The sequence below is a fragment of the Liolophura sinensis genome, chromosome 12 (genome assembly GCF_032854445.1).
Source record: "Liolophura sinensis isolate JHLJ2023 chromosome 12, CUHK_Ljap_v2, whole genome shotgun sequence".
Taxonomy (NCBI): domain Eukaryota; kingdom Metazoa; phylum Mollusca; class Polyplacophora; order Chitonida; family Chitonidae; genus Liolophura; species Liolophura sinensis.
In genome coordinates, this window is record NC_088306.1 from 6,871,674 (window position 1) to 6,885,659 (window position 13,986).

A 13,986-nucleotide genomic window follows, 5' to 3' on the forward strand; every position below is an offset into this window, starting at 1 on the left:
TACAAGAACGTAGCGCTACATGTGCTTTGTGAAACGGGCCCTAGTTCACAACGTGACGTCAAATATGGGTCATCTGCATGACTGACATCGGAAGGTTCAACGTCTACGAGATATGAATGTAAAAGGATAGTGCTCCGTTTCAGTCGTAATTTTGTGGCAGTGGATATTCAACTTAATGGTTTTACTTCCGGAAACTTATTGTTTATTTTGTCCACTTTCCTGAAGTGAATTTAGGCCAAAGGCAGAGTTGTTTTTGAACATGAAAGTTGTAATTATTGCTGCTGGATATCCCAGGCTGACACAGAGAGTTTTATGAAATTTCTAGACTGGTCTGGGTTCTGCACAGGACGACACAGGTAAGTTATATCACCGATGTTAAGGGATGGTCAGAAATAAAACAGTAATCTGTGGAGAGGTAGGCCAAGGTACCCATGAAACCAGTAAATTCCGTCGTTCAAAATTGAGGGAATTAGCTGAAGTTTAAAATAACGCCAGTTTTCCTTCTGGTAGAGAATTGTAAGTAATACACAAAACGATGGCATATTTTACTTGCTTTTGATGATATTTTCGACTTGCAGAAACTTTATTTTCGTCTAGATTTGAAAATTGTGACATGCAAATGGCTAGACAGACCCGTTTGGCGGGGTCACGCGAGTGAAGTGTGGCGTGATCAAGTATTCCCACTGCACGTGACTGCTATCAACCAGTGGCTAACGTAGATTCTACTGTGCGTAAAAATAAACTTACAATAAAAATACAATACATGTACCGCTTGGTCGACTAGTACCTGGTACCACACTGCACGCCAAACTGCTGAATATCAGAATGGTTAATTTTAGTATCATAATTACCGCCATATTCGGCTTAGATTCATTCGAAATTTCCCAGTGAAGGGACACGTGGTCTAATCACTCGACCATCGTATTATGGTCACGTGGCGCAAACCAGTATGAATGGATAAGGCCTACTCAAAAACATCTATTCAAAACAAGTCAGAATTCCAATCACACTGTAGAAAAATCAAGGCAGTTTGGACCATTCCTGAAAATATAGATGGATTTTCTCACGGCATTGGAATCAACATTAGTAATGTGAGCGATGGGGTTGTTAACTATTTGTGTAAAGCGTCACACACAGGCGTCGTTGAAGGTCGTCGTCAATTAAAGGGCCAAGGAAATAGAACTTGTAACGCCACGGTTTATTCTTTGGTATATTCTGTGTATGGAATGTTGCGACGGCAAGCAGTTTGCAGTCGTATCGGATGTTCAGCCCTGAACACAGACGACACAAACCTCGTGTCACAGACTGCAATCCCCTCAGATTCCCCCTGCATGTGTAGCTGCCCACAGTGTGAGTTGACTATGAACGAAACTGAACAAACTTCCGTGATTTTCATATCATGAAACTGTGTAGATTACTGTGAGAGAGACATATCGTTGTGCTCGGTGCATGTTGTTGTTGATATCGAAAGTGAATGGTCAACTTTAAAAGTATTCTGATTGTTTACTGTACAAAGACGGACAAGGTCTCCTTTCACGCCGCCTTTACGACAAAAGGGATAATTTCAATTTTTTGTAAATTATCCTTATTTAGATAGCAATATACCAAAGGGTCCAGCATATGGCGTATACATATCTCGCCTTGTAGCATTTGTCAGATCTTGTGTAAATTGTGATGACTTTAATCTGCGTCACAAGTTGCTAGTTCAAAAACTAGTTTGTCAAGGAAACTCCACCAAACGCCTTCATTCTAAGTTTCTCAAATTTTACAATGAATATAACACTCTCGTTGGCAGGTATGGACAGAGCGTTCAGAATCTCTGGCGATCTGCATTGTGATCAACCTCATAGACGGCACTGTTATCCCTATGTACATATCTATCACGTACATGGTATTTAACAACATAGACGGCGCTGTTTGCCCAGTGTAACCGTCTATCTTGTATGTCATGTGTAACATCATAGATGGCGCCTCTTGTAGCATGAGATCTTTACATATTAACGGGAAAGACGCAATCGACCATTACTTTTGAATCATAATCTGATCGGTTAGGGTCTGTAACGCTCGTCATTTTCAAACTGTATCTAATACCGTTTAACCTGGGGCTAGGGGCCGTAAAGGTAGCCATGCTAATTACATCAGCATGATGCCTTTATGAACAGTTGCAATTAAAGCGCGACTGAGATACTTGTTTAGCTATTTGACATGGAACTCATTCACGCACTACGCATTTGAACTTTGATATGGAATTCATGCCTGGAATATTCATTGTCTGCCCGGCATCATTGAAAACTGATGACCGCTTCTCTTTTGCGTGTTACCGGCTTTATTTCTTATTTGTAGAATTTCTTACATACCTTTGTCTTCGGGAGTTAGTGTTAAACGTTGTTGTGGAAACGGATCTTGCTATTATCGACTTGGAACGCCCTTTACGGACTACGAATGGTATAGGAATGTCGGACTTGACGCTTATATTTACTGTATTGCCACACACATGTTCGCCTAGATAACATTCTAAGGGTGTCTGTAATGGTGATCTGTAGATATTTAATCACGATATACCTTCTTTGTTAGCGTCATTTCGTTAAACATACTGTTAGCTCTATAAGCACGTGTTCGGTTATGCTTTCATCTAATTATACCTCTGCCGGCCCGTAGTAATACACTACATTCCAGCTACTAGTGAAAGGCCCTTATCACGGTGGCCAATAAATTAATAGTTGTAACCTAGATGAACATAAAAGTAGTCCGTCACTTTTTGGCAGGGATAATTTTGCCATTTCTTAAGTTGTCAGAATAGGTAGAACTTTGAATGTATCTTATTTTACATGCTGTTATAACGTTTTGAGATATGTGTACTGAGATTTTGAGATATATGCACTGCATTTAATTCACTTGTCATAATTGAACTCATAATATGTGGATGCATCTCCTTTAACTGTACGACGAAAATACCTAACGAACGTTGTTTCTCCTCTATTGTAGCTTTTTACCTGTTCATCACCTAGACATCTTGTGATCATCATATGACTTCATATCTCCATTTCATTATAAAAGCATCTACTCATTCACAAGGAATGAGGCAGAACAGAATTGGATTGTTATTTTTGTACTAAGAAACCAAACAAAGTATTGCAATGGTATTTGTGCCAAAGCTTTACATTCCTCGGCTTCTGGAAACAACTATATCAGTGCAAAATGTTTTGCTCCAAGACTGTGAACAGAAACTAATTCACTGTCGACAATTTAGCATCGATCCAAATAATTATGTTTACAGCCATGTAATGAGACAATATCGAAGATCGTGTCTTTTTACATTGTTTTGCGGGAAAAGAAACATTAATAGCTTTTGGAAAGGCAAAGTAATATTTGAAACGCTAATTTTGTTTTTCTGTTGGCTTAATTGGTGTTTTACCCCGCACTCAAGATTTTTTCAATTATACCACAACGGTCAGCATTATGGTGGGCGGAAGCCGGGCAAAACCCGAGGGAAACCCAAGATCATCCGCAGTTTACTGCTAGACCTTCCTACGTATGACCGGAGAGGAAGCCACAAAACGGTTAATTGGCCAAGCACATGGTGGCCAATAAATTAATAGTTGTGTTGAGAGAAAAACACAATTGTGCCATGGGGATTGATTTATCTCTCATCGAGATCATTATTTAAGTGAATAAATGAGGAAAACTTAATATTTAAGTTAGCATGAATATTAATATGTATGTGTCAAAAAAGACACTCTGCGGTTGTTGTGAGTTCAAGTCCAGCTCTTAGTTGCTTGCTCTCCGGCCGTATGTGGGAAAGTCTGCAAGAAACTTGCGGATGGTTGTGGCCTTCCCGCGGGCTGTGTCCGGTTTCCTCCCACCATAATGCTGGCCGCCGTTGTGTAAGGTCTGAGGACCGTTAAAAAATCTGAAAACCATTTTACGTAGTATTTTACTTTTTTCGCTGAATTAAATGACTGAAATGTGTAAATTGCGTTGCAGGCTAACAATGTATTACATAACTGGAACAGAATTGCGGCCGTTGTGTCTGAATAGAATCACTTTGGTCCGGGATTTTCGTGAGACTCTTCGTGACACGTTGCAAAACCTTTGTTCAAGCCCAAGTGCTTATCTCATTGACTCCGACAGCTCCCTGCAGCCGCCAGTACAGCGGTGGGCTGTAGCCGTGCCTGCCTTCCGCCCGAGCAGGCGTCAGCGATCAGCCTCAACGGCCCTACTCGCCTCTGTGTGAGATTACACTGTAACGGCGAGTGACGCTGAGCATTTTTCTATCTTAGCATTCTAAAGATTGTTGATTTTTGTCATTTATGTTTATTCTACGTAATCTTGTAAAATATTAGTGTGGTTGTGGACGTACATTCATAAAGACATCTATAAAATGGGATTATCGAACTGAACATTCACAGAAAATGCGACACCAGCGAAAGGTATTGTATTTTTGGAGGTGGTGATAGCGGAATTCCTGTACATAACCCTCGCTTTTCTGAATAAAAGTATTTGTTTCTAAGTCATCAAACTATGAGGAAATACAGAGAAACCAGTTATTTATCGTGGGTTTGTTGAAATGTTGAATAGAGCCGTACTATAGTCAGACGTTTTCTCACTTCAGCTACGCAAAAATACCAAAACATTTTGCCGCCGAATGCATTCGTCGTTCATTGGTCAGTAGTTGCCCTAGATTCTATCACGTGACAAAGCGGGACAGAATCATTGGTCAGTTATATTCAGGTTAGGCCTACACACTCCTTTCAGAATGAATAATGAACATAAAACAAAATAATGTCGTCATCATGAGATTCACTTTCCGATACACTAATATCTGATTCAGTGTCACATTCTCTGTCAGCAGACGGTCTATCATCGGTTGTGAAACCTGAACAATCCTCTTCTTCGCTGGATTCGGCCAACGAAGACATGTTTACACTCAAGCGTGTGTGACTCGAAAAAAAGGGCCTAATTTTGTTGTTGTTAGGCATTCAAGCCAATAAAACCCGCCAAAATACCAGTAAATACAAGCCTAAGAGATCATGACAGGTGTGTTTTGACTAATTTATACTTAAACAAAACATTTGAAGGCAAAATATGCACCCAGTGAGAAGTGGTGTCATATGCGGGTTTAGCCGCTCCTCGGGAAATGAGGTCCTCTCGGCCGTGCGGATATACCCGCTCCTCTGGTTGAGACAGAACACTCTGCATGCGGCCTGAGCCGCGCGTTGGAGTGAATGAGTTATACACGGCTTCACTGGAAAGAATGAAACCTTTCACTCCCTTTGATGCACCGCGGTCAGGAGGGAACTCTTGTAATGCAATTACCACAACCACTTTCAATTCTCAACTTGACTTTTTTCTCACAAAAAATATGATATTAGAAAAAATATATGGTTTCGTTTGATTTAGAAAATTGAACACGACCTGAACAAAAGCCGAACTTGCCATTTTTCTCTCTGTGGTTAACACAGTTTCAACCAACGTCACAATTTATTGGAGCACCAAACACCTCACGCTGTTTCAGATAGAATACTCAGCCTTGGTCGCAATACAATTTAGAGCTAGATTTTCTTTGATCGTCACAAATAACGGCGCATGTCGGCTTGCTTACACATGGCCTCATCACTATGGCCCTCTCGCGGAACTACACATTTCATCAGCATTGAGCAATAAAATTGTTTCTGGAGTTACGTTGTGTATACTTTACATAAAGAGAATACGTATGAATAAAGCATTATTAGAAACAAATGTTAAGGTTTTTGTGTTTTGTGACATCACTTCCTGTCTGATCACCATGGCCGCCTGTGACCTCGGCTATATTTAAAATTTCTGTACAAACTTTGCTAGTCAGACAGTGATGTAAAGCTAACGTAGAGAGGAGCGCATGCGCTGCGAGGAATATGATCTATGACAATCTAGGGTCGCGGAGCTTCCGGGGCCTAGGAACCTTCTGCACCTAATGTGCTGCGATAGTTAAAACAGAATATTTGCGACAACTTAAAATGTGATTGAAAGCACACATACGAAATTATGTAAAAAATATGGATGGGGACATATCTGGTGCATGGAAGCATACCCGTAAAACGCCATTATAGTTGACCATTAACGTATTTATAAATGATGGACAAAAGTTATCTGTACACTGTAACAAAAATAACGTAAATTTTACAGCAATCGACTGTTGGGGTTGTCAACTAAGTACCTTCAAATTGACGCTGATCCTTGAAATAACTGTAAATGTCGTAAAGACTATTTACAGTTACCTTCGTAATTATAGGTATTGCACGCTATGAATTTGGTAATTAAGGGATTTACTGCAAACGTAAAACAACTCTTACCTTCCGGTTATGGTAGGACATCGTAAAGATTACGGTATTAGTGTACCTTGTTTTTCTGTCCCAATCTGGTCCAGAGCTCTTTGCGATCTGCTATCATTTCTTTAACAGAAATTGACTAAGCAATTCACAGTAACATGGTAAGATGCACCATGGATTTTTGTCACAACAATCCAAGAGAAAACTTGCCCACTAAAAACACAGCCCTGACACTTGCTCTTGTCACTATATTCCCGCACGCCATCTAGATTCCAAGAAGCATGCTAAGCTTGCTGTCAGCAGTGACAGTTGGGCAATTTTCAAATTCCTTGTGGATGGTCGGGTTTGAACTCTCTCCCCTGCTATGTTTGAGCGATTTTTAAGCATACGCCCTTGTCGACTACAGACCATTTCCCTCTCCCGAATCAAGTAAACTGATTTACCCTAAGACTACAAAAGCGAACGTCAGAAGGCTTTGTCAGCAACAGCTGTATGGGCGGGCGCAGTGTTGGAGGGCGCATATTTTTAACATAACACATATATTTTGTTCTCGTATATCACTCATAACAGGTTCCAGTGGCGGAATCAATACATGCGAAAACACTATTAGAGCGCGCGCCGTTTCAGGCTTAACTCGTCCTTGGTGTAACATGACACGAAATATCCCTCCCCGGTCCAGTTATCCCGAAAACGCGTTCACGACATTAGCGCAGTATGACTATACAGGGTGGCTATTGTACTGTCAAATTCTGCATCTAAATAGCTCTTTTGCATGTGTTCTGCATACTTTTCAAAACTTTGTGTTACCAAACGACGGTACGCCTTGCTTGAGGGCAAAACAACCAGGAGCAGTTTTTGGTCAAGTGTGAAGTCTGTATTGTAGTTGTATGGTAACTGCAAAAACCGACTGGAACAGTCTCCATAACATTCCATTGGCGGTTGTGACAGGGACAATATGTCACACAAATATCAGCTGATTCGTGTGTTGGGCCGGGGAACTTTTGGCCAGGCTTGCTTGGTTCGTCGTAAGGGGACGCATAACTCCACGGAGAAGAATTTGGTGGTGAAAAAAATCGAACTGCAGACACTGTGTGAGAAAGACTTGGATCAAGCTTTGACAGAAGTCGCCATTTTGGCTCGTTGTAAACACACCAATGTTATCCGATATTGCGAGGCGTTCGTGGAAAATGGCCTGCTGCATGTAGTTATGGAATTCGCTGACGGCGGTAAGTCGATCTCTCTGAAAATTATAACATAATTGTGGTCAAAAAAGTAGAAAACTGTCAGACAGAATATTATCTGTTTACATAGCTTTAAGCTGTATGCCGTGCATGGAACAAACCCGGAATCCGATCGATATACCAACGAATACAAATATGCATACAACATCAGACATCGGGTTGGCGTTTGTTAAATGCAAAGAAAACACTAAAACAAAGTATATATCACATTAAGAACCATTGAATACTGTCCAGGAAATTGCTTTGATGTATTTTTTAGGACTTTTTCCAACCGAGTGAAACCGTTTTAAAACATCAAATTATACGGTGGTCTGTACTGACCCAGAGGGCATTATGACGTCACATTGACATTTTTGAGTGAAATAATTCATTCCAACATCCATTCAGCGAATGCAGTCATAGGTCTTTATGTATATGAGGGTATCTTGCTGTATATGTGTGTTATGTGGCAGAAACCTGATGTAAAGTTACTGGTTCTAATATAGTGAGAAATGTCCACCGTAGAATCCAAAGCTTCAAATTCATTTTACTGAAATAAATCCACTTATATTTATGGACAGTGTTTAATTTATGTCGATCTTACATTAACGTTAGCGTTTTCTTAAAGCTGTGGTTGCTGTTTATATCGCGTGGAAGAGTTTATCGTCGTAATTGTATGTTAGTCAACGACACATACTGCCGACGCCGAAATAATTGTGGTGTTATTTTAGACGTCATCTACATAAAATTGAGACTTCAAGATGTCTACTGACACGTGCCTGTCCTCGAGTGAACGTTCGAATTTTCAGTTTTATCCGGTGTTTCCCTTCGCCCATCAACCCACTCAGGTCGCTGTATTTAGCAAGCGTAATTTTTTCGTCAGTTACCTCCCCTTACCTCAGTGAACTTGAAATGTCAGACAAGGTACTGTGTTGTAAATATGCGGCCCACCATGTAACTTCAGTTTTGCCGTACAGATCGACGTGAATTACGAATACTTTACAAAACATTCTCGATAGACAGGAAGATCGTATTTGGTTCACTAGACTTTTTTTCGTTTTAAATTCGTTTTTAATCTATTGTGTTGTTTACGCGTGCGATCCACAAGCGTACGTTGCATTGTGGGAATCTTTGTGCTGCCTCATTTGCATATTATCTTGTCGAACGGACAGCTTAGAACAGTGCAGTGACGGATTTCCCCTTATAAATCTCTTGATTTACATTTATCGGAAAATATAGGCTCAGGAGGTTTAGATAAGAATCAAATGCAACTCATTTTTGTATTTAGCTGAACCAACTAAAAAATTCTTAATTTCGTTTTTAAAGAAAGAATATGTTTTTCGCACTGATCACCTGAGAATGGGATTTTGAGACTCCCCTGATGTCACAGATTAGCAGATTTTCGGCCATATCATGCTTTATTTATTTATTTCATTTTATTGGTATTTTACGCCGTACTCACTTTGACGACGGCGGTCAGCATTAGGGTGGGTGGGGTGGGGGTGGGGGGATTCGGACAGAGCCCGGAGGAAACCTACAACCATCCGGAGGTTTCTGTAAGACCTTCCCACTTATGGCCGGAGAGGAAGCCAGCATGGGCTGGTCTTGAACTCACGGCGACCGCATTGATGAGAGGCTCTTAGATCATTGCCTTGCCCAGTGCTGGCGTGCTAACCCCCTAGGCCACGTACCATGCTTAATACTTGCATTATGCTTGCTTTATATATGCTTTATACATGTCTTATACATGCTTTAGTAAAGAGCTCAAACTAACCCTTGTCAAACAATGAATGTATGCGACATATATCAAAGCGTGATTAATTAAAATTAATGTAAGTATTTTTACGACAATGATATGGACAAAAACATCTATTTGCAACATATGTATCATGCAGGACGATCCTCGTGTGAGGCACCCCTTCTGTGCATGTTGAAAAATACCATAGTTTATAGCTAAAGAAATGCAATTGACTTGAGTAGATTTGTGATGATTAATTTCACACTATCATTGTCGGAAATTTTTGAAAATGCTGATAGTGTGCCCTTGAGAGGGATACACAAGCTTCATTAAGTTGGAAATTTAAAAACTTCTGCGTGGTCTAGTGCATATCTTTGTGTTAAAATTTAATGCCATACAATTAGAAAAGATTTAATGAGTGAACGCTTTTGATTTGGTCTGTATATTCTAGACATCAGTTTGATGGGTTGGCTTTTGTGCGTTGTGTAATAGGGACAAAGATCCTATATTTTGGAATAAGGTACTGCATAACCATGTGTTTTAGTCTCGATTGGGTAGGTAACTTGTCTTTCTCATTCATATCATTGGCATATGTGCATATCCTAAATGAGGGGAGATATGTTTTTCACAGCGCTTGAGAAACGTTTTGATAAATGTAATACCTACTTTGAGACAGAAATCACTAACTTATGGACGTAAACATTTCGTTGTTGTTGAACCTTTACCATTCAGGTGGCCTCCGTGACAGACAGGTTACCGTGCTATCCCAGGGCAATGACCCTGAAGCCTCCTACCAGTGAAGTCTTAGTGAATTTAAGCCCAGTACATACTGCTTTTCTCCACGGTGGTACGTGGGAACGTCTGCTACCATTTTGTAGATGGTCGTGGGTTCCCCCCCCCCCACCACCACCCCCACCATAATGCTGGCGGTCGTAGTGCGAAATAGTCTTCAGTACAGCGTAAAGCACCAATGAAATCAATTCAAATTTGTTGTTGTGTCTCAATTTTCCATCAGTCACTACATTAAATATACGTCTTTTTCTTTCTAGGTGACCTTCGACAGAAGATCGTGCACCAGAACGGGGTTCACTTTTCAGAAGACGTAAGGGAATTCAGCATAACCTAGTATAACAGTAGACATCTAACCTAGATATGCATTCACGTGTACCTAGGCACACATCCTTGTTTCATACGTATTTTAAAGTTAGTGTTTTCATAATTGTAATAACCAAAAGCAGAATCTCCAGCGTTATATTCAGACAGGCTTTTTGAGTCTTTCTTAACCTTAAATTGCAGTAAAAGACTCTTATTCTCCAAAATGTGTTCTTTTTTTAATTTCCAGGTGATACTGGATTGGTTTGTTCAGATTTGTTTTGCCGTTAAGTACATACACAATCGACACATCCTTCACCGTGGTAAGTATATTTTGAATACTGTATTTCACATAATTCTTCGCTTCATTCTGATGGAATCCTCAACATTCTACTATCAATTAAGACTTTTTTTTAAGGCAATTTTGTTTCATTTCTGGTCATCCAAGCTCATGTGCTGGCATCAAAAGCATCTTTTTAAGGCGTTTATGTGCTTCTAAACGTAGATTATTATGTATCAAACTTTAGGTGAAATACAATAATTTATGTGAAATACACCACACTTCAGGTGTGGCTGTCGGTGTGGCTGTCACTGTCGCTGTGGCTGTCGGTGTGTTTGTCTGTCTGGTTGTCAGTGTCACTGTCGGTATGGTTGTCTGTCTGGTTGTCCGTTTGGCTGTCTGTGGAGTTGTCGGTGTCGCTGTCGGTGTCTCTGTCGGTGTCAGTGTGGCTCTCGATGTAGAAGTCGGTGTGGCAGTAGGTGTCATTGTGGCTGCCGGTATCTGTCGGTGTGGCTGCCGAAATAGAAATATTCTAGAATTCTGTCGGAGTGGCTGTGGGTGTCAGTGTGGCTGTCGGTGTCTCTTGGTGTGGCTGCAGTGTGGCTGTTGGCCTTCATTTAGGCTTTTTCCTTAAATGTGGGTTGGGTGTGTACAAAATACACCAATACGATCGCCGAGAGTTCCAATCCAGCTCATGTTGGCCACATTTCCGGTCGTACTCTGGAAGGTCTCTTAGCAACTTGCGGATGGTGGTGGGTTCTTTCTACCTCTACCCGTGCTCCTTCCACCATAATGCTGGCCGCCGTCGTATAAATGAAATACCCTTGAGTAGGGTGTAAATCTTTCAATCAAATAAATCAAATTAAATATTTCCATGAGCCAAGGAAGGCTCATACGTACAGACTGGAATCCGGCTTAGTGCCTAGCAAAGGGTGGAAGTTTCATTAAGAACTCTCATTTTCTATATCCATAAAGCTGAAACTGTATGAAAATAAATAAAAGTGTCATGTCCGACATTCATACACCATTCGTAGTCCGAAAAGGGCGTTCCAAGTCGATAATCGCAAGATTCATTTCCACAACAACGTTTAACACATACTCCCAAAGACAAAGGTATGTAAGAAATTATACAAATAAGAAAAAAAGCCGGTAACACACAAGAGAGAAGCGGTCATCAGTTTTCAGTGATGCCGGGCAGACAGTGGATATTCCAGGCATATGACATAGCCGTTTGACTTTCCGTTAATTACATCACAAGCATGATACCTTTAACATGATACTCTCCATGCCTCGTTGAAACTATCAGACTCTTTGTCGGTTACTGTTCGAACCCAGCTCTCGCTGTTTTTGCTACTTTTTAAAGTTTTAATAGAGATGTATGACGTAGCTGGCGCACGTCGGTTGTTTACTTTGGGCATTTTGATTTACTCCACTCATAAGACTATAACCGCCATTAATAGAGCCTAACTGAAAAATCCTGAAACACGGCGTTTAACACATTTCACAAAATCAATCTTTTCGTTCCAGATCTGAAAACACAGAACATCTTCATAACGATTGATAACATCATCAAGCTGGGAGATTTCGGCATATCGCGTGTTGTGAGCGACAACAGCGGCTTTGCTCTGACGGCCATTGGAACACCATATTACCTGAGTCCGGAAATATGCAGGAAGCAGCCGCATCCTTTGGTCATCTGTTTTCTTTGGTCATCTGTTTTCCTTGGTCATCTGTTTTCTGTGGTCATAGATAAACCCTGAAAAGATGTCAGGATTAGTCATCTACCGGTATCGGAAGGGACTAGAGGATCATACCTCGGCTATCCATCCGAGCGTCCGCCCGTCTGTCAGTCACCTGGTCAGGAATCTATTTCCTGGGCTTAGAATAGTTCATTCCTGGCTTTCCCCCGGACTCTGCCCGGTTTCATACCCCCATAATGCTGGCCGCAGTCGTATAAGTGAAATATTCTTGAGTACGGTGTAAAACACCAATTAAAAAAATATATAGACTAGTTCAAAGAAATTAAATGAAACTTGGTACAAGACTTAAACGTGACGACTTACAGATTAATTTTGAATTGTGTGAAGTTTTGTTTCATTTGTGATAAAATTATGCCCGATTTATTTCATATTTTGGACATCCATACGTTTTGTTTTCCCTAAACAGTCTGCCGTATTGAATTCACGACGACGTTCACTTGGCCGTTTGCGCAGTTCCTTGAAGACTGATTGTCAATATTGTCACCGAAAAGGCGATAATTCAACCAATATAGCGTGAATTCCACCAATATGGCATGCAGTCCACCAATATGGCATTCCACCAATATGGTGTACTTTTCACCAATATGGCGTATTTTTCACCAATATGGCGTGTATTTATGTATCACAAGAGAAAAGGAATGTTAGGACCAAGTCAAAGGTCGGTTGTTTACCACGGATTTCTTCCACCCCAAAAAATGATCGCACCAGAGAAAAGGTCTTGTGTATGGCGTTAAACAATAATCATTCAGTCGATCTGACACCTTCGATTTTCCATTTTCCTCGTATTTTCAGCACCTTAACTCTTCCAGCTATAATCACAAAAGCGACATTTGGTCGGTGGGTTGCGTCTTGTACGAGTTATGTGCTCTTCGTGTTCCCTTTGATGCTTCAAATATCATCCAGCTTGCCATGAAGATTGTGAAGTGTGAATATCCCCCTCTGCCTGCGTGAGTAATAAGTATGTAGTTTGCTTTAGAGGCCTCACTGTAAGGGTTAGTTAAAGCGCTGGCTCGCTGCAGCTGTCTCGCTCTTGACCAATATCCTCACATGTTCGGAAATCAGGTGTTGTTCTTCGCTTGAAGCTGTAAAGTCAGGAAGTGTGTCCAGTACCCGGCGAATGGGCACTCCGGTTTCCTCCACTCATAAACCTGTCCGTCGTGATTAAAAGGAAATATTCTAGAATACGGCGTTAAACACCAAATAAATAAATACATAAATCAATCCATATGTATTCGCTAGATTGTGCTTACATTCTTTGTGATGATACAGCTGGCTTGGATACCTGCTCACTTGCAAGACTCTGACGGTCTTGTTCCAAATACAGCGTACCTGTGATGGTTATTAATTCTTCACCTACAGGAGGACAGTAGGTTTGAACCCTTTTCGAGAGTCCATCAGTCGATCTGTCCGTCAGACAAATTTTCCGAACATTAGTTCACCGTATTGACTTCAGACCTTCTCACGTACGGCCGGAGAGGAAGCCAGCATGAGCTGGACTTGAACTCACAGCGACCGCATTGGTGAGAGGCTCCTGGGTCATTACGCTGCGCTAGCGCGCTAACCGACTGAGCCACGGAGGCCCCACACCGTA

At 41.1% G+C, this 13,986-nt stretch overlaps 1 long non-coding RNA gene across 1 annotated transcript; it reads left to right on the plus strand.

Moving 5' to 3' along the window:
• The first annotated feature begins 299 nt into the window (after window positions 1-299).
• LOC135479011 (uncharacterized) lies at window positions 300-12,564 on the plus strand. Its single transcript, XR_010445810.1, has 4 exons — window positions 300-356; window positions 10,313-10,365; window positions 10,606-10,678; window positions 12,163-12,564. It is a non-coding gene; the product is annotated as an uncharacterized LOC135479011 (long non-coding RNA).
• The last annotated feature ends 1,422 nt before the right edge of the window (window positions 12,565-13,986 follow it).